General features: G+C 41.3%; 1 protein-coding gene and 1 long non-coding RNA gene across 5 annotated transcripts in view; one reads left to right on the top strand and one right to left on the bottom strand.

The window, feature by feature from the left end:
- FGF1 (fibroblast growth factor 1) overlaps window positions 1-22,027 on the bottom strand; it is a 112,710-nt gene that overhangs the window by 32,414 nt on the left and 58,269 nt on the right. The window contains exon 1 of one of the 4 annotated variants that reach the window (XM_018050209.1): window positions 7,023-7,223. The exons of the other annotated variants lie outside the window; for them this stretch is intronic. The gene's annotated coding sequence lies outside the window, so the exon portion shown is untranslated. Of the gene's footprint in view, window positions 1-7,022; window positions 7,224-22,027 lie in introns of those variants that run through there. 4 annotated transcript variants of the gene reach the window in all.
- Window positions 5,165-22,027, top strand: part of LOC106502358 — a 40,968-nt gene continuing 24,105 nt past the window's right edge. The window contains exon 1 of the long non-coding RNA XR_001295915.2: window positions 5,165-5,621. This is a non-coding gene — a long non-coding RNA (uncharacterized LOC106502358). The remainder of the gene's footprint in view (window positions 5,622-22,027) is intronic.

The raw sequence follows: 22,027 nt of genomic DNA, 5'->3' as shown, positions 1-22,027 counted from the left end.
ATGAACAAAGCTAGTGGAGGTGATGGAATTCCAGTGGAGCTATTTCAAATCCTGAAAGATGATGCTGTGAAAGTGCTGTACTCAATATGCCAACAAATTTGGAAAACTCAGCAGTGACCACAGGACTGGAAAAGGTCAGTTTTCGTTCCAATCCAAAGAAAGGCAATGCCAAAGAATGCTTAAACTACTGCACAATTGCACGCATGTCACATGCTAGTAAAGTAATGCTCAAAATTCTCCAAGCCAGGCTTCAGCAATATGTGAACCGTGAACTTCCTGATGTTCAAGCTGGATTTAGAAAAAGCAAAGGAACCAGAGATCAAATTGCCAACATCCTCTGGATCATGGAAAAAGCAAGAGAGTTCCAGAAAAATATTTATTTCTGCTTTATTGACTATGCCAAAGCCTTTGACTGCGTGGATCACAATCAACTGTGGAAAATTCTGAAAGAGATGGGAATACCAGACCATCTGACCTGCCTCTTGAGAAATCTGTATGCAGGTGAGGAAGCAACAGTTAGAACTGGACATGGAACAACAGACTGGTTCCAAATAGGAAAAGGAGTACATCAAGGCTGTATATTGTCACCCTGCTTATTTAACTTCTATGCAGAGTACATCATGAAAAACGCTGGACTGGAAGAAACACAAGCTGGAATCAAGATTGCTGGGAGAAATCTCAATAACCTCAGATATGCAGATGATATCACCCTTATGGCAGAAAGTGAAGAGGAACTAAAAAGCCTCTTGATGAACGTGAAAGAGGAGAGTGAAAAAGTTGGCTTCAAGCTCAACATTCAGAAAACGAAGATCATGGCATCCGGTCCCATCACTTCATGGGAAATAGATGGGGAAACAGTAGAAACAGTGTCAGACTTTATTTTTGGGGGCTCCAAAATCACTGCAGATGATGACTGCAGCCATGAAATTAAAAGACGCTTACTCCTTGGAAGAAAAGTTATGACCAACCTAGATAGCATATTAAAAAGCAGAGACATTACTTTGCTGACTAAGGTCCGTCTAGTCAAGGCTATGGTTTTTCCAGTGGTCATGTATGGATGTGAGAGTTGGACTGTGAAGAAGGCTGAGCACCGAAGAATTGATGCTTTTGAACTGTGGTGTTGGAGAAGACTCTTGAGAGTCCCTTGGACTGCAAGGAGATCCAACCAGTCCATCCTGAAGGAGATCAGCCCTGGGATTTCTTTGGAAGGACTGATGCTAAAGCTGAAACTCCAGTACTTTGGCCACCTCATGTGAAGAGTTGACTGATTGGAAAAGACTCTGATGCTGGGGGGATTGGGGGCAGGAGGAGAAGGGGACGACAGAGGATGAGATGGCTAGATGGCATCAGTGACTTGATGGACGTGAGTCTGAGTGAACTCTGGGAGTTGGTGATGGACAGAGAGGCCTGGCGTGCTGTGATTCATGGGGTCTCAAAAAGTCAGACACGACTGTGTGACTGAACTGAACTGAACTGATACCTATGGATAGATCAACTAAACAGAAAATTAACAAGGAAACACAAACTTTAAATGATACAATAGACCAGTTAGACCTTTTTGATATCTCTAGGACATTTCACCCCAACACAATGAATTTCACCTTTTTCTCAAGCACACACGGAACCTTCTCCAAGACTGATTACATCCTGGGCCATAAATCTAGCCTTGGTAAATTCAAAAAAGTTGAAATCATTCCAAGCATCTTTTCTGACTACAATGCAGTAAGATTAGATGTCAATTACAGGAGAAAAACTATTAAAAATTTCAACATATGGAGGCTGAACAACACGCTGCTGAATAACCAACAAATCACAGAAATCAAAAAAGAAATAAAGAAATATGTATAGAAACGAATGAAAATGAAAACACAAAAACTCAAAACCCATGAGACACTGTAAAAACAGTGCTAAGGGGAAGGTTCATAGCAATACAGGCATACCTCAAGAAACAAGAAAAAAGTCAAATAAATAACCTAACTCTACACCTAACGCAACTAGAAAAGGAAGAAATGGAGAACCCCAGAGTTAATAGAAGGAAAGAAATCTTAAAAATTAGGGCAGAAATACATGCAAAAAGAAACAAAAGAGACCTTAGCAAACATCAACAAAGCCAGAAGCTGGTTCTTTGAGAAGATAACTAAAATTGACAAACCATTAGCCAGACTCATCAAGAAGCAAGGGGAGAAAAATAAAATCAATAAAGTTAGAAATGAAAATGGAGAGATCACAACAGACAACACAGAAATACAGAGGATCATAAGAGACTACTATCAGCAATTGTATGCCAATAAAATGGACAACGTGGAAGAAATGGACAAATTCTTAGAAAGTACAACTTTCCAAACCTGAACCAGGAAGAAATAGAAAATCTTAACAGATTTATCACAAGCATGGAAATTGAAACTGTAATCAGAAATCTTCCAGCAAACAAAAGCCCAGGTCCAGAAGGCTTCAAAGCTGAATTCTACCAAAAATTTAGAGAAGAGCTAACACCTATCCTATTCAAACTCTTCCAGAAAATTGCAGAGGAGCATAAACTTCCAAACTCATTCTATGAGGCCACCATCACCCTAATACCAAAACCTGACAAAGATACCACAAAAAAGAAAACTGCAGGCCAATATCACTGATGAACATAGATGCAAAAATCCTTAACAAAATTCTAACAATCAGAATCCAACAGCACATTAAAAAGGTCATACATCATGACCAAGTGGGCTTTATCCCAGGGATGCAAGGATTCTTCAATATCCACAAATCAATCAATGTAATACACCACATTAACAAATTGAAAAATAAAAGCCATATGATTATCTCAATAGATGCAGAGAAAGCCTTTGACAAAATTCAACATCCATTTATGATAGAAACCCTCCAGAAAGCAGGAATAGAAGGAGTATACCTCAACATAATAAAAGCTATATATGACAAACCCACAGCAAACATTATCCTCAATGGTGAAAAATTGAAAGCATTTCCCCTAAAGTCAGGAACAAGACAAGGGTGCTCACTCTCACCACTGCTATTCAACCTAGTTTTGGAAGTTTTGGCCACAGCAATCAGAGCAGAAAAAGAAATAAAAGGAATCCAAGTTGGAAAAGAAGTAAAACTCTCACTGTTTGCAGATGACATGATTCTCTACATAGAAAACCCTAAAGATTCACCAGAAAATTACTAGAGCTAATCAATGAATATAGTAAAGTTGCAGGATGTAAAATCAACACACAGAAATCCCTTGCATTCCTATACACTAGTAATGCGAAAATAGAGAAATTAAGGAAACAATTCCATTTACCATTGCAACGAAAAGAATAAAATATTTACGAATATATCTACCTAAAGAAACAAAATACCTATATGTAGAAAACTATAAAACACTGTTGAAAGAAATCAAAGAGAACACTAATAGATGGAGAAATATACCGTGTTCATGTATTGGAAGAATCAATATAGTGAAAATGAGTATACTACCCAAAGCAATCTATAGAGTCAATGCAATCCCTTTCAAGCTACCAATGGTATTTTTCACAGAGCTAGAACAAATAATTTCACAATTTGTATGGAAATACAAGAAAACCTCAAATAGCCAAAGCAATCTTGAGAAAGAAGAATGGAACTGGAGGAATCAACCTGCCTGACTTCAGGCTCTACTACAAAGCCACAGTCATCAAGACAGTATGGGACTGGCACAAAGACAGAAATATAGATCAATGGAATAAAATAGATAGCCCAGAGATAAATCCACACACCTATGGACACCTTATCTTTGACAAAGGAGGCAAGAACATGCAGTGGAGAAAAGACAATCTCTTTAACAAGTGGTGCTGGGGGAACTGGTCAACCACTTGTAAAAGAATGAAACTAGAACGCTTTCTAACACTATACACAAAAATAAACTCAAAATGGATTAAAGATCTACGCATAAGACCAGAAACTATAAAACTCCTAGAGGAGACATAGGCAAACACTCTCTGACATAAATCACAGCAGGATCCTCTATGACCCACCTTCCAGAATATTGGAAATAAAAGCAAAAATAAACAAACGGGACCTAATTAAAATTAAAAGCTTCTGCACAACAAAGGAAACTATAAGCAAGGTGAAAAGACAGCCTTCAGAATGGGAGAAAATAATAGCAAATGAAGCAACTGACAAAGAATTAATCTCAAAAATATACAAGCAACTCCTGCAGCTCAATTCCAGAAAAATAAACGACCCAATCAAAAAATGGGCCAAAGAACTAAACAGACTTTTCTCCAAAGAAGACATACAGCTGTAACAAACACATGAAAAGATGCTCAACATCACACATTATCAGAGAAATGCAAATCAAAACCACAATGAGGTACCATTTCATGCCAGTCAGAATGGCTGCTATCCAAAAGTCTACAAGCAATAAATGCTAGAGAGGGTGTGGAGAAAAGGGAACCCTCTTACACTGTTGGTGGGAATGCACACTAGTACAGCCACTATGGAGAACAGTGTGGAGATTCCTTAAAAAAAAAAAACAAACACAAAACTGGAACTAGAACTGCCATACAACCCAGCAATCCCACTGCTGGGCATACACATTGAGGAAACCAGAATTGAAAGAGACACATGTACACCAGTGTTCATCACAGCACTGTTTATAATAGCCAGGACATGGAAGCAACCTAGATGTCCATCAGCAGACAAATGGATAAGAAAGCTGTGGTACATATACACAATGGAGTATTACTCAGCCATTAAAAAGAATACATGTGAATCAGTTCTAATGAGGTGGATGAGACTGGAGCCTATTATACGAGTGAAGTAAGCCAGAAAGAAAAACACCAGTATAGTATACTAACGCATATATATGGAATTTAGAAAGATGGTAATGCTAACCCTATATGCGAGACAGCAAAAGAGACACAGATGTATAGAACAGTCTTTTGGACTCTGGGAAAGGGCAAGGGTGGGATCATTTGGCAGAATGCCATTGAAACGTGTATTATCATATGTGAAGCAAATCGCCAGTCCAGGTTCGATGCATGATACAGGATGCTCGGGGCTGGTGCACTGGGATGACCCAGAGGGATGGTGTGGGGAAGGATGTGGGAGGGGGGTTCAGGATGAGGAACACATGTACACCCATGATGGATTCATGTCAGTATATTGCAAAACCAATACAACATTGTAAAGTAATTAGCCTCCAATTAAAATTTTAAAACATATTATAAAATAATTTTTTCAGCTGGTATAGAAATAGAGTTTTTCTCCCCTCTAATATTTGGCAGAAATTAGCTAAGCCCTTCTTCCCTCATCATTCAAGCCTTAAACAGAGTGGAAAATATGGGGGAGGCACAGGTAAGCCATGGTCATGTGAGAGAGAATCCAGGTCACTGTTTCAGACTCGGTTTTCAGCTCACTGACAGTTATTTAAGGAATGTTCATGAGGCTTGCTGTTTCTAGGACACATTTGTGTTCAGTGTGGCCCTGGGCTAGGTCAGAAGGGAAGACATGGTTCTAAGAATCAAAGGAAGACAAACACTGATGTTTATTCTTTTTTAATTTTGTTTTTAATTTCTGTCACTGCTTCAGCAATGCAGAACACCCATGAAGGAGGATGTTTTGCAAAGTGTATTAAGCCATTGAAGGTAAGTACATAGGCATCTGTTAAGGTGATAATTGGGTATGTGTCCTCAAATTCAGTATATGTAAAACAGATCTCACCTTTGGCCTCGAAAGTACCCCATGTCCTTTCTCTAATCTCTTTGAATGGTGTGACTCAAAAGCCTGAACTCTTCCTTAGAGATACTCATTTACCTTGGATTTTGACAAGTCAAATATACATGTTAAAAGAAATAGAATGTATTCATTCCAACAAGCAACTGACAGGTATAAGGGAAAAGAAATGAATAAAACTGAACGTATCCCAAAGAATCTAGAAAAAAAGAGAAAACTAATAGAAACTTTAAAAAACACTGCTCATAATTAACTGGCAGAAATAAATTCAAATATGTTTATAATCACAATAAATGTAAATGGGCTAAATTTTCTAGTTGTTGGATTTTTTTAAAAAAATCCATCTACACTGATTACAAGAGACGCATTAAAAGCATGAGGACACAGAAAGGTTAAAAGAAAAAGGATGAAAACCAGACACCAAAAGTTAACCAAAAATGTAAGTTAGTATAGCAGTATTAATATATTAATAATATAAAATAGGTCTGTGGCAAAAGGAATGATCAGGGATAAAAGGGATCACTGCATAATGGTAACTGGGTCAATTCAACAGAGAGATGTAAAACTTCTAAGCCTGTGTATACTTAATGCTGCTTCTGCTAAGTCGCTTCAGTCATGTCCGACTCTGTGCGACCCCATAGATGGCAGCCCACCAGGCTCCCCCGTCCCTGGGATTCTCCAGGCAAGAACACTGGAGTGGGTTGCCATTTCCTTCTCCAATGCATGAAGGTGAAAAGAGAAAGTGAAGTCGCTCAGTCATGTCTGACTCTTAGCGACCCCATGGACTGCAGCCTACCAGGCTCCTGCGTCCATGGGATTTTCCAGGCAAGAGTACTGGAGTGGAGTGCCGTATACTTAATGATGTAGCCTTAAAAATGAAAATGGACAAATACATGAAGAGAAGTCGTTGACCAGTCCACAATGATGGTGAGAGATTTTAGCACATTTTTATCATAAGTAATAGAGCAAATAGAGAAAAAATACTACAGATGTGGAAGATAAAAATACAAAATTAACATGCTTAATTGAAGAAACCATATAAGAGAACCCTATACCCAACAATTAGTGAATACCATTTTTCTCATGGACACACAGAGCATTTACAAAAACTGACCATGTTCAAGGTCATAAAGTAAGACTCAACACAAATAGAATTTTGTTGAGACTATTCTTTGGTTAGAGTAGAAATCACTGCCACCCATCCCACGTGTGACAAAGCCCTTTAAACTGTGCCTCTTCAGTGTCTGCTAGCATCACCCTCCCTCTTGCATTTTCACTGTGCTCCTGAGAGCAAGTGTAACACCTTCTCTCACCTGGGCTACTGAGATGGGCAGCAGTGGCCTCTCTTTTCCAGCACTGCTCTCTTCCAGTCCACTTTCTACCTTGCTGCCAGTGACCATTCTAACGTATGAAAAGGAGCATTTCTCTCCTATTGAAGACCTTAGACTGTGTCCGCGGGTTCTCTGCTGCCGTCAGGATAAAACCCAAACCTATGACCTATGGCCTTTCCTCATCTGGTCCCCACCTAACCTTGTCACAATCAGCCAGCCACGTTCTCTCTCTCTCTCTTCCTTCTTCCACCCTTCCACTGTGGCCTGACTAAGTCATACTCATCTTTCAAAAATTCATCTCAGATATTTCCTCCTCCAGAAAGCCTGTTTGGACATGTCCCCAGCCCTAACCTCCCCACTTTTCCTCCATTCCACAGACACCAGTTTAGATTAGTTGATTCCCTAATGCTCCCATGGCAGCATTCCATTTATTCTGTCATAGCACTAGGTGTAATTGCTGTACATATTCCCTACTTAAACCATTCATTATTTTCCAGTTGCTCTGGGATAAAGAGTAAGGCCAGAACAAGGACAGCAGGGTTCTGTGAGGACCAGCCCTGCTGATGCCTCTACCCCTGCTGATGCCTCTACCCCTGCTGATGCCCCTTCATGTTCTCTTTCTAAGCTTCTACTTTCTTGAAAACATGGATTCCCACCCACCTTAAGACGTTTACCTACACTATTCCCTCTCTGTGGAACACCGTTCTCCTCCTCCTCTCCTCTACCTTACTCACCTGGTTAACTCCTACTTTTTTTTCCAGTCTTAGTTCAATTCTCATTTCCTCAAGCCTTGCCTGACTTCCATTAACTAGATTAGGTTCCTCTAGTTCTCCCAGGACCGTTTAACATTTCTTCAGAGCTCTTATTTCAGTTTTTAATTACACCTTCATTCTTTATGATTATTTAATTACTGTCTCTTTGTGACTGAGCTGTCAGCTCCATGATAGTACACACTAATCTGTCTTGCTCACCATGGTAGCCTAGTACCTGGCAAAATGCGTTACTGAATGGGCATTTGATAAATATTTGTTGAAAGAGTGAATGAATATAATTTGACTATGTTTGCTTGACCGTCTCCTACATTAGTTTCCAAGGCCCTGGAACAGAAACTGTGCTTTTTCTTTCTAAACACAGAACTTAGCAAATGGCTGGACATAATCAGTGTTATGTGCATTTCTGTTGATTGAATACCAGGCCAGTCCCTTCTCGGGAGCCTCTCATGGAAACATATTATCAGGCCACCTAATTAGAAGGTGGTGTCCTAAAGGTGTTAACAGAGTAGCTAAGCCAAGAGCCTACATGTATTTTAATTTGGTTCAGATTAGGTCTGGAATATCCTATTCTATGTTAAAAGCAGGCCAAAACCTGGTTCTCATCTTGTAGAAGATACTTACTACTTTGAAGGAAATGTTAAGGAAATTAAAGATCTTAAAGGAAGGGATCAGACCCTTTGGTCTCAAGTCTAACCTCTTTATCTCACCTAGAGAAAGTTGGTAGGGTCTGGAAAAAAGTTCCAGGTGTTGTTATTTCTGCCAGGGAGTGTCAGGTTGGCAGGAACCCACTTCATACCCTCTGGTGAGGAGAGGGAGACAAGTGTGTTCTTCTCCCCTCTTTCCTATTCTACTCTTGGTGTGTACCAGGTCTGCACCAGGACTGAGGAAGGAATGGAGCCATGACTCCCTGGTCTGGGCTATCACTTCTGCATGTTCCTCCTAAGCCAGATCTGTTCCATGAGCTGATATCTCATCTTCCAAAGTTAGCAGTAAACTATGGACATGGCCATGGGGTGGACTTGACAGTGGCATGTAGGAGATGACTCCTACAAGTTTGTGAAAGCCAATTTATTAATTCATGAGTTTTGCTAGCCGGTTGTTGAACCATTAGTAACTTGTAAATTGGCCCCAGGGAGAGTATTTACACCACAGAAATTGGCAGATGCTGTAAGAAAAGACTTTCTCTCTCTCTATTCTTCCTTTCCCTCTTTCTCTCCCTGCCTTCCTTCCTTCCTTCCTTTTTTTCCTCTGACTGTCAAACTCAGGTTGGAGTTCTGGCTGGACACTCACTAGTGTGTGTCTTTTTTTTTTTTTTTAACTCCTCATCTCCAGAATGAGGCCCCCATAGTAGCAGCTACTTCATGTAGTTCTGTTAGCCATAAATAATAATGCATCCAAAGCACTGAGCCCAGCACTTGAAAACTTATAAGCATTCAGTATATGTTAGCTTGATTACCAGCCTCCGTGTATCTTATTGTTTGGTTTTGCCAGTTATCTGTGGTATTAAAATTGAACAAAGTTGATTTTTAATGTTTACCGATATTTTAGCAATATTTGAAAATATTTTTAAAGTGATAGGGTAGAAATTTTTCATGTCACTGACATGCATTGATGCTCTTTTCTCATTTGGTTAGATGTTGATTATAATATACTATGGGTTTGTGTGTGTTACTGTCCAGGATGATAGAAAATCTATATTTCAGTTGTCTTCATCTGCAATACTCTTTAATTTAGTATTCTTCTAATCCTTAAGAATCCCAAAGTCATTGAAGATAAACTATCCCCTGGCTTCCAGAATCAAATATTACATGAGGGAGATCAAAATGTCATTTTGTTTTTTAAGATAACTTCTACTCTGCACTTGTCAAGGGCAGGATGCTGCAGATGTTCTGAAAATTTGCAAAAGAAGGAAAAATAAAATTTTAAAAGGCCTGAAATCCCTAATCCATAATTCTGAAATTCAGTTCAGTTCAGTTCAGTTCAGTTGCTCAGTCGTGTCCGACTCTTTGAGACCCCATGAATTGCAGCACACTAGGCCTCCCTGTCCATCACCAACTCCCGGAGTTTATCCAAACTCATGTCCATTGAGTCGGTGATGCCATCCAGCCATCTTATCCTCTGTTGTCCCCTTCTCCTCCTGCCCCCAATCCCTCCCAGCATCAGGGTCTTTTCCAATGAGTCAACTCTTCACATGAGGTGGCCAAAGTATTGGAGTTTCAGCTTTAGCATCAGTCCTTCCAATGAACACCCAGGACTGATCTCCTTTAGGATGGACTGGTTGGATCTCCTTGCAGTCCAAGGGACTCTCAAGAGTCTTCTCCAACACCAAAAGACTCTGAAAACTGGAAGTCCTTTCATAATTCAAATGTGGCAAAACCTGACACAAACTGTCCTGAGACTTTTTAAAGTTTTTTTTTTATTCCATTTTGTGTTAATATTTATATAATCTGGTGCAGAGTTACTAACATGCTTGATTTTAGGCTACTATGCCAGACACCTCTGGAATTGTTCCATCATATACAATATACACACCATACTACCTTTCTAAAATCTCCCAAATTCTGGATTTTGAAACATACCTAAGTCTTTTCGAAACAGGAATTCTGGACCTGTAGTAGAAATCATGTCTGCCTTTAAGGTATTCACAGTCTGGCCATACCAGACGTATGAAGTCATAAAGTTATGCTTCAGATAAGAGGGACATAGATGCTTAGACCAAGTGTAGCCAGCAGGAAGTGGGGACTGTTCATCTAATTGGGCTGGGTCACCCAATGGCTCAGTCCCAGCCTTAGGTCTTATACCCCTCAATGAAGAGTAGAAAATATGAGTAGACACGTACATTCCAAAGAATCTCCTCCAATATCCTTCATTCCTTCCCTTGATTCCCAAATTTAATTCTCTGCAGTCTGGCTTAACCATTCCCAAAACACTTCCCCCTTAGAGCATCATTCGTTTAGACATCAGGAATTCTTTTAAATGCTTAGAGAAAACGGCCTCTGTTCAAGAGGAAAAACAGTGCTCCCTGGTGCAGCTGTGTGCTCTGTGGGCCCCAGGTCTGTCTGGGCTTAATGGTACACCCCAGGCCAGAGCATCCAGCAGGCACTCAGCCATTCTGAAGACCTGCACACATCTTCAATGGAAACATCCTTCTTGCAGACTGACACTTTAAAGCCCCAGGGCCTCGAGCCAAATGCAAAGTGATTCTGCAGGGGCTCTAGCAACCCTTTCCACCCATCCTCTAGCCTTCTCTTACTGATGTGTCTCCACAAATCTTTTGAATCTGTTGTGCAAATTAACAGTCTCCAGGACCAGCCCAGCAAGGACATTCCTTTCTTGAAATCAACAGACCTTCCAGCTCATAGAAAGAGAGTCTGTTTGCTGAGTTGTTGGTTTTTTTTGTTTTTTGTTTTTTTTTTTCCTTTTCTCCTGACCTAGAAAATTTGGCTTCTACAAACTCAGTCTTTTGAAGTATGTGTTTGTTATCTCTTTGGAAATGCTGAGGCCTTGCCCTACCATATGTTTCCCAATAGCCTACCCTGGACATACCCATAAATAATAAAATATGCCCATAAATAATAAAATAGTGACCTTTTCTCGAATATTTACTATGTACCAGGTACTGACTTAAATGCTTTGTATATATTATATTAATTAATCTAGAAGAACTTCCGTTAGGCAGGCATTGCTTTTATTTCTTTGTTTTAATGGTGAGGAGGTAAGTGAATAGAGAAATATTTTCTAGCCATCAGCTATCCTAGCCAGTTTGATGTCCCTGAGTTTAATTAGCAGAACAGAGACGCTGCCCTGAACTGAACTCAAGGCATTCCTTGTTTGTCCCCTATTTTGCTTCTGAAGACCCTGAGACTCAGAGAGCTTAAGCAATTTGTCTTAAGGTCACACAGCTGCTGTTGCTGCTGCTAAGTCGCTTCAGTCATGCCCAATTCTGTGCGACCCCATAGATGGCAGCCCACCAGGTTCCCTCGTCAGGCAAGAACACTGGAGTGGGTTGCCATTTCCTTCTCCAATGCATGAAAGTGAAAAGTGACAGTGAAGTTGCTCAGCTGCATAAATGTGAAAACTGAGAGCTGAAGAAAGACTTTTCTGACTCCAGAGTCCATGATTTGAATTGCCAAAGAAACATGAGGAAGAGAATAAAATGCCTGTTGGATTAAGTGATCCTTAGCTTTTCGGCTTGTTTCACCCCACCAGCTTCCATAGCTTGCAAAGGGCCCTGGCCTGTGTTCTGCTGAAGGTACTTTTTTCCTTGAATGAAGTCTTTGATGGGTTCTCCTTTGACACATGACTATCATCTTCCCCAGCGGTACAGTGGCCCCCACCCGCACTTTCCTTATTGTCACTGTGATGCTCGCCCCAAATAACCCAACAATGGCTAAATCTTTCTTGGCTTTTGTCACTGCAGAGTCATTTGCCTTTACACTTTTAAGGGCGGGGGTGAAGTCTGAGGTCACTGGGCAGACTGAAAGATCTTCCTTCCTACTGTGTTGAAAAGGCCATGAAAAAGGGAGGTTCTCATAGACATTGCTTTTTATTTTCTGTTGGGTCTTTAACTACTTGCATGACCTGGCGAGTCATTTAATTTTTCTGATCCTTATTGGTAAAAGGAAGCTGTTAGGAGGACTGATCCTATTGTGGTGCCGTGAGGCCGGGAGAGAGTGAGGCCTGGGAAGGGCCTTACATGTAGTGAGTGAGTGCCGTGAAAATGGAAGATATTATGACTGTTGTTAGTAAGAGTGTATGTTTTATCCTATGTGTTGATTATTTACTTTTTTACAACATTTAGGGTTTCACAAAGCATCTTACATGAGTAAGCTATCATCTGGGAGTGTCAGTTGCATAGACTGTACATTAGGTACTTAATAATCATTTCATATTTGCTCTTCCTGCTGTTATGTCAAATGGATAAAGGCCTCTCCTTTTCTCTGGCCAAGGGACCTGGGGTGCAGAGAGGCTGAGTGAGTGACTTATCAAAGCAAACCTATGACTTAGCCAAGACTAAAACCCTCAGTCTCGAGATATCAGTTTATCTTGCTGCCTCCCCTCTGTGGGGCAACCTCGTTTCCAAGGGCCCCATGCTCACTCGAAACATTAAAAAATCAAAAAGACAAAACTCACATTTCTTCCAGACAGTGATTTCCAAATGCCTCTGGAAGAAGAGTTAGCATTCCTGGCAGGCAGTTTTGTGTTGCAAGGTGCTTGGATACGAAAGAGGAATGTGAACCCCATGGAACTCGTTTCACATGTCAGAGTCTATTCTGGATCTTGAAAGTGGGCCACAGAGGCCCCAGCTCTGCCCCAAAAGCTACATTCCTGTGGAGGCATCCAGCAGGAAGCGGGCGGGGAGCAGAGCCCAGGATTCACAGAGGGACCCAGTGGATGTCACAGCCAAAGGGCAGGAAGAAAAGAATCCCCTACCCCAGCACCAGCCTTCCAGAGCCTGGTCCCTGCCGAGCTTGCCTCAAGGCAGTGTGAAATTTGTTTCCTTTTGTGTTATTTCTTTTTAAGGACTTTGGCTATTTTTATACGTTCCTTTCACTTGCCTACTCTCTTTGATCCCACATGAAAAGTCCAAAAGGGACCAATGTCCAGTTTCACTGTTTGCCCCGTTTCAGCACGTCTGATGGCTCTTTGGCCCTGTGACCCCATCACTGGTGTTGCCCACACAGGTCTACACATAGCTCAGCTATTGGTGGGAACTGGGGGGACTTTATGGGAAGGGATGGAGCAAGAGAAAATCACCACCAAAAGCCCCAGGAAATGGCTGGTGTTTGATAAAGCTTAGAAGTAAGTTGAAATTTGTATCCAAGAAACTCAACTAAGAGATAACTCTGCCCCTCATAGCTAGTGTCTCCAGGAACATGCACATTGCAACCAAGACACCATTTATCAGGAAAATGACAATGATAGCCCAGGACCAACAACCAGGGCAGTACACTCAGATGTTAAACATGGCCTCATAAGAGTTGTATTTAGTTCTGGCAGGTAGCTGGAAGCATGCTTTGCTCTCATCCTTCCCACTCCACATGGTTTCTGTCCTCGTTTATTTCTTTTTTCTAACTGACTTTTCAAAGTCACTAATATCCTCTACCATCCATTGCTCCCCTCTGATGTTTTAGAGATCAAAGCGCCATTACATTGGGTGGAGTGGTTTGAAAAATGGGGCACTTCTATTTTACTGGCCTTTGAAGGCAGATTAAGCAACAAGAAGTAAGGGGAAATGTCAGAGAGCCCTCTTACTTCTCTGGGCTGCCATCTTTTTGCACATAATTCCTCTTGACTTTCAAGGAGCCTACATTCCTTGGCTCCTTACCATTGTCAGGTTCAGGGGACTCCTCTGGAATTTGATAAATCTAGACATTTAGGTGGGACCATGAGGTGGGGCAGTCAGAAGGCTGAACATTTCCTAACATTTTCATGATATTGTATTCCTAAACCCTTGATGGTATGAATAATTTTTCTGTGGATTTGTTCATACAGAAGATAGATAAATAGATAGATGTTGCTTTTCATAACTGGCCTGCACTGGATCAAATCGTTAGGTTGTCAAGTTTCACATTCTGTAAGGAGCTTGGTTGATTAGATTTGCAAAAATTCATCTTAACAGCATCTTCAACTGCATGACAGTTGGGAGCCTCCCTGAGTCTACTTATGTTGGGCCCACCCTGTCTAGGGGAGATCCTATTACTTCCCTATCCTCTATCTCAGACCCAAACATTTATGATAATTTATGATTTTATTTATGTATTTGCTTACACACAGACACACACACACAGAGACAAATGGAAGCCCCAGGAGGGCCCAGGTCAGGTTCCTTAGGCTTACATGATATTGTCAGTGTCTAGCTCTGTGCCTGATGCATAGTAATTACTCAATATGGGAGTGCATGAATTCAAGAAATATGTTCCCAGAAAAGTTGTTGGGAAGAAGTGTAAAGAAAAGCAATTTATCAAAAATGCTTCCTATGGAAGAAGGTGATATTTAAGGTTAGTTTCCTTTTCCTTTGAATCCTTTTAAGCAAGGTAAATAGCATGTTAAAGAATAGTGTTTGACAGAGTTGGAACCGCTTGTTATCCCTATAGGACTTTGAAGGAATTAGTGGAAGGCCCATCCCTTTTTCTTTCTCTTATTTTCCCTTCTATGTATTCATCTGTCTTTTCTTCCTGTATTTATTAAATGCCTGTCAAGTACAGATATATACCAGACATGGTAAAATAGGTAATAGTATATCTACCTAGTATATATTACTGTGAGGATTAAATGAGATAATTGTACTTAATTTTCCCTGGCAAAGCACCTAACATATTAAGAGCTTGATAAATGTTAGTTATTACCATTACCATCAGAATTATTTATGAAGCAACTATTTACACCCTTTGTTTCAGAGTCTCCACAATAAGGAAGGAAGGATACCATTGAAACCACCAGGGGCTTTCGATGATATGTCATTAATTCCCCTTCCATCATGTCTGTTTTAGAGCAGAGTTACATATGGCCTCTTATTTTACAGGTGGGGATGATCATCTAGACATGACAAGAGTGAGGAACAGAATGTCAAATTTTTCAGTAAAGATAGGATCAGTGACTGATTTTCCCCTTTTGCCCCAGCTCCCCTAAATGGCTTAGCTCAGCACTTGTACTGAGCTCATCACTTGTACTCTTTTTAAAGAAGCTCAATATTTTGTTCATCATGGACTTTTCTGCATAAAATTTGATTTTTAAAAAGTCTTGCATTAAAATATCATTTCTTTTGATTTCTAAGTATATTTTGTGCCCAGTGCAAGTGCCTCCCTCATCCTACCCTGGTACCAGCCCTTTTAGCTGGTTGACCTCTCTGAGCGCTCATGATCAAGCCGTTCAACTCTAGTTAAGGGCTATCAGATTCACGTTCTTGACACCCACTGCCAGTACCCAGCCCAGTTCACCACTGGCTCCTGTCTTGATGTCTAAAGTAGCCCCTCATTTGTTCTTGGTCGCCTCAGGTCAGTACTGTACACAGAGTCAGAAGATCTTTTAAAACCTATTTCAGGTGATCACTCCATGGCTTAAAACCTGTAATTTTCCATTTCCATGAAGTAAAATCCTTAACCATGGTCTGAGACCCTATGACCTGGCCTGACCTCCCATTCCTCTCTCCCTTTGCCCATCACTTTCCATCCACTCCATTCCCTTGGATCCTCAAGTCCACGGTAGTCTCCACATGCCTGCCTTCATCACATGGTTCCCTCTCTCAGCAGTACCCTTCGCCACCTCTTTCTACCTTGCAAATGGCAGCTGAAGCGCCACCTCCTCAGAGGTCTTCCCTAACCTCTGGTCTAAGTTCTGCTGCCCTCTGCCTCTATTGTTCTCTTCTGTTGCCTCTTGTTCTTTCCCTTTTCAACACTTCTCATCATTTGTAATTTCATTGTATGTCCACCCATGAGTTTACTTGCTTAATGTCTTTCTCTCTGACTCAACCGTAAGCTCCTGGAGGACAGAACTGGGCTTATTCACCACCTTCTCCCCAGCCTCTAAACCATGCCTGGCACAGAGAAGTCACCCAGCCCTTTATTGAGTAAGTGAGGGAAGGAAGAGAATGAGTGGAGAAATAGGTCTTCAGCTTGCAAAATCTTGATCTAAGGACTCTCCCACACACTGAGGAACTTTTATGTCCTATTCTACTCTCTGTCGTCATGAACTTTGCTCTTCTAAAGCAAGTGTTTTTCCCTTGGATTATTTTTATAGAAAAAAGGGAAGCAAATATAGAGATAATTATTGATTCTCACTCAAGTCGCTGCTCCCTATCACCAACATCCTTCTGAGAGCCTGCTGCAAAATTCTTGGGAACCACAGGAAATAAGTCCACTAACCACTTGAAATGCTCTTATAAAAATAGACTGGACTTGACCTTCTTCCTGTGGAAAAGCCTCTTTCTTCAGGGCAAATGTTACAGAGAAATTCTGTCTGCTCTTAAGAGCCTCCCTCTTCCATCATCCTTCCAGCAGGACTTATCTGGACAAGTGTGGAATCCTGTTCTGACCCTCTGCCTGGGTCACCATCTGAGCAAATTCTTCCTTTATTATTTTCATGCTGTTGTTTTTATATTGAAATGGTGAGATAAGCAGACAGAAGTCAAAGCCTGGGGGAGCTATTGGGATATTCTGCCGTGCACTGATACTCCCTGAGGAGTGGTGTTTCTCTCGCCAGAGGTCATCACCACTATGCCCAGGCTTCAGTACAGGGGTACACCTTCATCACTCTGACATTATCTGCTTACTTTAAAATTTTATTACCAAAGTGCAGTTTAACTTCAGTTCAATGTCCTTGTGTAAAGGAGGCTTTATATCTCTAGTATAATCGCAAAAATATCCCATCAGTAGAATGCAGTGGTCAAGACAAATAAAATCAAAGGACACAGTCACTGGCTTCTGCTTAGGTGCTGTTCTCTGCCTGCTCAGCTCTTTTGGTTATCAAGAGAGAGCGACAGTTCTGCTACTGCTGCTAAGTCACTTCAGTTGTGTCCGACTCTGTGCAACCACATAGATGGCAGCCCACCAGGCTCCCCCGCCCCTGGGATTCTCCAGGCAAGAACACTGGAGTGGGTTGCCATTGCCTTCTCCAATGCATGAAAGTGAAAAGTGAAAGTGAAGTTGCTCAGTCGTATCCAACTCTTAGTGACCCCATGGACTGCAGCCTACCAGGCTCCTCTGTCCATGGGATTCTCTAGGCAAGAGTTCTGGAGTGGGGTGCCATTGCCTTCTCCGGACAATTCTTCTAGGGGAGTTGAAAACAAAATTGTACCAAGATGACGCTTTGTCCTTCAACAGTGAAAATGATTGAAGGAGACTTTGAAGGGGACAGTAGTCTCCCTACAGTGGTCCTGAGAGATGTCATAGCACCACTCAGAGCTTCTCCTGTAGCAGCAGGGGCACATGCACCCTACTTGATGAAGCAAAGTGCTAGTACTTAGGCTTTATTGTTATACCAGTTCAACAAAGCAGAGAATGCCAGTCAGTCCCCTTAGAAATCCTGAAATAGGAGGAGGTGATAGAAAAATTAGAAAATACAGATAAACAACAGTAAATAGTTTTAAAAGATTGTTCATGATCCTGTCAGCCAGAGAGAACTCCTTTTAACATTTCCATTCATGGAAATGTAAGCATTTTACAAAGTGGAATCATATATGTGAAACATATATACAAATATCTCAGATTTCCTGCAACACAAAACTTGCTGCTTTGTTAATTTTCTGCATTGTTTGCCTAATTTCTATTTTGTTACTATCTACTTTTATCTTTATTTTTTCCTATTACTGCTTACTTTTAGTTTACTTTCTCCTTTTATTTTTCAAAACCTTTTCCTGCAGAGTCTTGGATCATCAATTTTAAACCTTTTAAAATATTTTAATGTGAGCACTTAAAGGTAAAATTTCTAATAATTGTTTTGAGTTACTTCCCCAAATTTTTGTATGCTGGGTTTTGTATATCATTTAGCTTAAGCTATTTTGTAATTTCTTCTTTGATTTTTTTTCTATATGTGTAGTTCAATTGAAAATATAGTTTTCCTAGATATGTTATGGTTATTGATATTTAATTTACCAGTGATCTTAGGATTTACTCTCTATGGTTTCAGTTCTGTTAAATTGATTCAGACTTGGTCTAAAGAAAGTAGAATCACATGTATAATTTTTTTTCATTAACAAACGTATATCTATGTACCTCTCCACTTGTAATGGCTACATAGAATTATAGCATTTGGTTATAAGTACAAGCAAAACTGTGTCAACTAAGCCTCTATCATTAGACATTTAGGTTGTGTACTCTCTGTCACTGTTATGAACAAAGTTGCTCTAGGCAGCCTCACCCACCAGGCCTTTATGTCCTTAGGATGATTTATGGAAATAGAATTGTTAGGGAAAAGCATATACATTTTAAGTTTTTTCAAACTTTTCAGAATTTTCAAACTTTCAAAATTTTCAGAAAGTTTGTACCCTTTATGTGCTTAGGTTCCATTTATATTCCTTGACTTATTATCAGTATTTCCCTTCTTATTCCTGTCTGCTGTTCAAGGTAGAGAAATTAATTTGAAACCTTCTGACCTGCTGACTGGTTTCCAGGTACCCTCATAAACTGGGGCCCTTGCTCCTTTTGCCTCCACTTGCTCTGAGGGTGTCTGGCACCACTTGTGGGATCTTGCTGCACACGTTCCCAAGCCTGTGACCCAATGTAAAGGATGCTTTCCTAGCTTTCCAGAGTCCAGTGAGCCCTGGGCTCCTGGGGAGCAGATGCCCCAGACCAGCACTGGCTCAGGCAACCTTGGAGGCATCCTTTGTCTCTTTGACACTGCAGGCCACTTCACTCCTTTGCTACACCGCCCTCATCTCTCAGTTCTGACAAACCACTTCTGACTTCTCTTCAAAGCGCACCTCCTCTACGGATCACGTGGTATTGATGACTGTTCAATCCAGCAATTCAAGACCTCTTGTAATATCACCTCTAAGTGATTTTATCCACTATTAACTTATAAATTTACAATGAATTCTTGCAAAGGGGCACCACACACACCTTATTAAATGTGGAGCTCTTATGTAGCATGAAGCACAGTGTATTGAAGGCAGTCAGTAAACACTTGTTGAAATAAGAACTCAGCATCTCCCAGACTAAGGCGTGGCTTGGCATAGCCAAATACAAAATGGCAGACAACTGGGAATTCTTGCTCACTGAGTATCCCAAGTACTGTCCTTGTGTCTAAATGTTTCAGTAAGAGACAGCCAAGGCACTGGGTAGAAACTCTCTGAGATTCAGACCAGCAGGTGTAATTCCATAGTTGGTGTGTGATTCCAGGCCAGTGTCTTGTCCTCTCTGAGTCTGTTTCCTCTCTTGAATGGTACCTGCTTGTGAGGTTGTTGCAAAGATCCAACTTGATAAGAAGGTGTAAAGTGAATAGCACTTGTGCAGCATGTGACCAGCTCACCATGGATGACATCATTAATATCCTTTGTATTTAGGGCATTTACTGAACGATACAGTCTCCCTCTGAGTTTAGCCTGTGGTCTCCCTTCTTTGTGCAGCAGAAACAGGCTGGGAAGGCCACTTGGTTTTCTCTAAAATCCCCTCACTTCATCCTTCCACAGAGGAGGGAAAACAGCTCCTTTGCTTTCAGGGTTTGCCTTTCATGACTCCTGAGATCCAGGGAACAGCCTTAGCCAAGTGGTTAGCTAAAACAGGATAAGACTCATCCAGTGTCCCTAGGTTGATGGCTCATTTTTTCATGAAACTATATAGTTTGTACCTATTCTTTTGATTGTCTTATGCCTTTCCTGTTAATTATAATTAACCAGGGGCTGGTATCTCAAGAGCACTTATGTGCTAACAGTTCAAATGGGAGATAGATTGCACAGTTAGGAAGACTTGGGTTTCAGTCTGGGTCTGCACTTACTTGCTGGGTGACTTTGGGCTAGTCATGTCTTTGCCCATGCCTCGGTTTTCTCATCCATCAGTGGAAATAGTAATAGTAATACCTTCATAGGTTGGTTGAACATTAAATGAGATCATGCATGTAAAGCACCTAGCACATTCTGTGGTGCCAATACCTGTGAGTTACCATCCTTTTCATGCTTAATTCCATCCCTGTCATCACTTTGCCTTTGCACCTGGCACAGGTCTTTGCCTACGAGGTCCCTTCAGTCAGTGTCAACTTAAGTGAATGAAATGAATAGAGTGTGTGTCCCATTCCCCTTTCTGCCAGAAGGCGAAATCAATAATCTTCATTGTCCTACCAATCTTAACTATAGCTTGTGGTGTTTTAGTATGAACAAGGTTGTCAGTATCCAGGAGCAGATGTGAGTCTCTTACCTGGACCCTGTGTTACTAAGCAAGCACAGGGCATGACATTGCCTTCACATCCTGAAAGTTATTCCTCAAGGTGGTGCCTCACTGCAATGACGGTCCCCTCCCCAGGGGTCCTGATTCACTGGGCCTGGGTTGGGCCTGCAAGTTCAGCAGACCTCCCCTAGGGATTCCAGTGCGCACCAGGATGTGAGAACCACTAGTCTGGGATATCCTTTTTTTAATGCATCAAGAGAGAGGAAAGGAATTCAGCCTAGAAGGGCCAGCTTGGTTCTTTTTCTTTTTCTCATTTTAGCAAAGTCACTGAAATAACTCTAAATCTACTCACATTGTTTTCTTTAAAAGCAGTGGCTCAGAGGACACTGACATTTTGATATGTTTATTTTTTCTCTTTCTTTCCATTACTCATATTTCCTTTGCTGAATTATTGTTTGTGCCTGCTGGGGGTGGGGTTGGGGGGCAGAATAAGACAGAGGGTAAATGAGTGAGGTAAATGAGTGAGGGCTCCAGGTCCTTCTCAACCCTTTTGCTCTGAGAGGCTGGGATGGGAGGGAGGCCTTCCTTTCTCTGCTGTGGGAGCCACAGGCCACTAGCAGGCAATGTGTCTCAACTAGGTCTGGTTTGCTCTGAGGTTCTGGCTTGCTGATCATGGTAGAGCCTGATGGAAAGGCCCAGATTTCTCTGAACTGAGTCAGAAACCAGTTCTGAAGAATTAACTGGGGCCTCAGCACAATGTACAAGTAAGATTAAATCAGGCCTCCAGAGTGAGGGAGGTTGTGCAGCTTGGAATTGCAATGCAGTTCTGTTGTGTTCTCATTTCTCTCTGCTTCTTAATTTATTTGGTAAAGTTCTCAATTGTTCAAAGATCTGAGTACTCATTCATTCACTTGACACATATTTAATGAGCACCTACTATGCATCAGGGATGAGGAATGTAATGGAGAAGAAGGCAGATGCAATGAGATCCTCTTGAACCTGGCATTCTAGTGAGGAAGACCTACCATAAAAGAAATTCCCAGTGAACTGAATGTTAGAGCAGCGAAGTCCAGGGCACCTTCCAAACTACATAATAGGTCTCTTAGAGAGCCTGGGAGATGGGAAGAAAAGCAGCAGGAAGAGTGTGTGCAAAGATCCTGAGGCCACAAAGGGCATGCTTCATTTAGAGAACTGAAACTAGTCCACTATAGGTCAGGTGAGAAGGCTGTGGATGGGGAAGCTGGTGGGGCCAGGTCATGCAGGGCCCTGCAGGCCTTTGTCTAAAGACCACCAAACAATGCAGGGTGCAGGTTGGCATGATCAGATTTGCATTTCTAAAATGTCACCCTGGCTGCTGAGTGGAAAAGTACTGAAGAAGAGTTCAGGGAAACTAGAT

Source organism: Capra hircus, chromosome 7 (assembly GCF_001704415.2).
Source record: "Capra hircus breed San Clemente chromosome 7, ASM170441v1, whole genome shotgun sequence".
Taxonomy (NCBI): domain Eukaryota; kingdom Metazoa; phylum Chordata; class Mammalia; order Artiodactyla; family Bovidae; genus Capra; species Capra hircus.
Note: the sequence above shows the minus strand (reverse complement) of the source record. Positions and strands in the feature narration are given on the sequence as shown.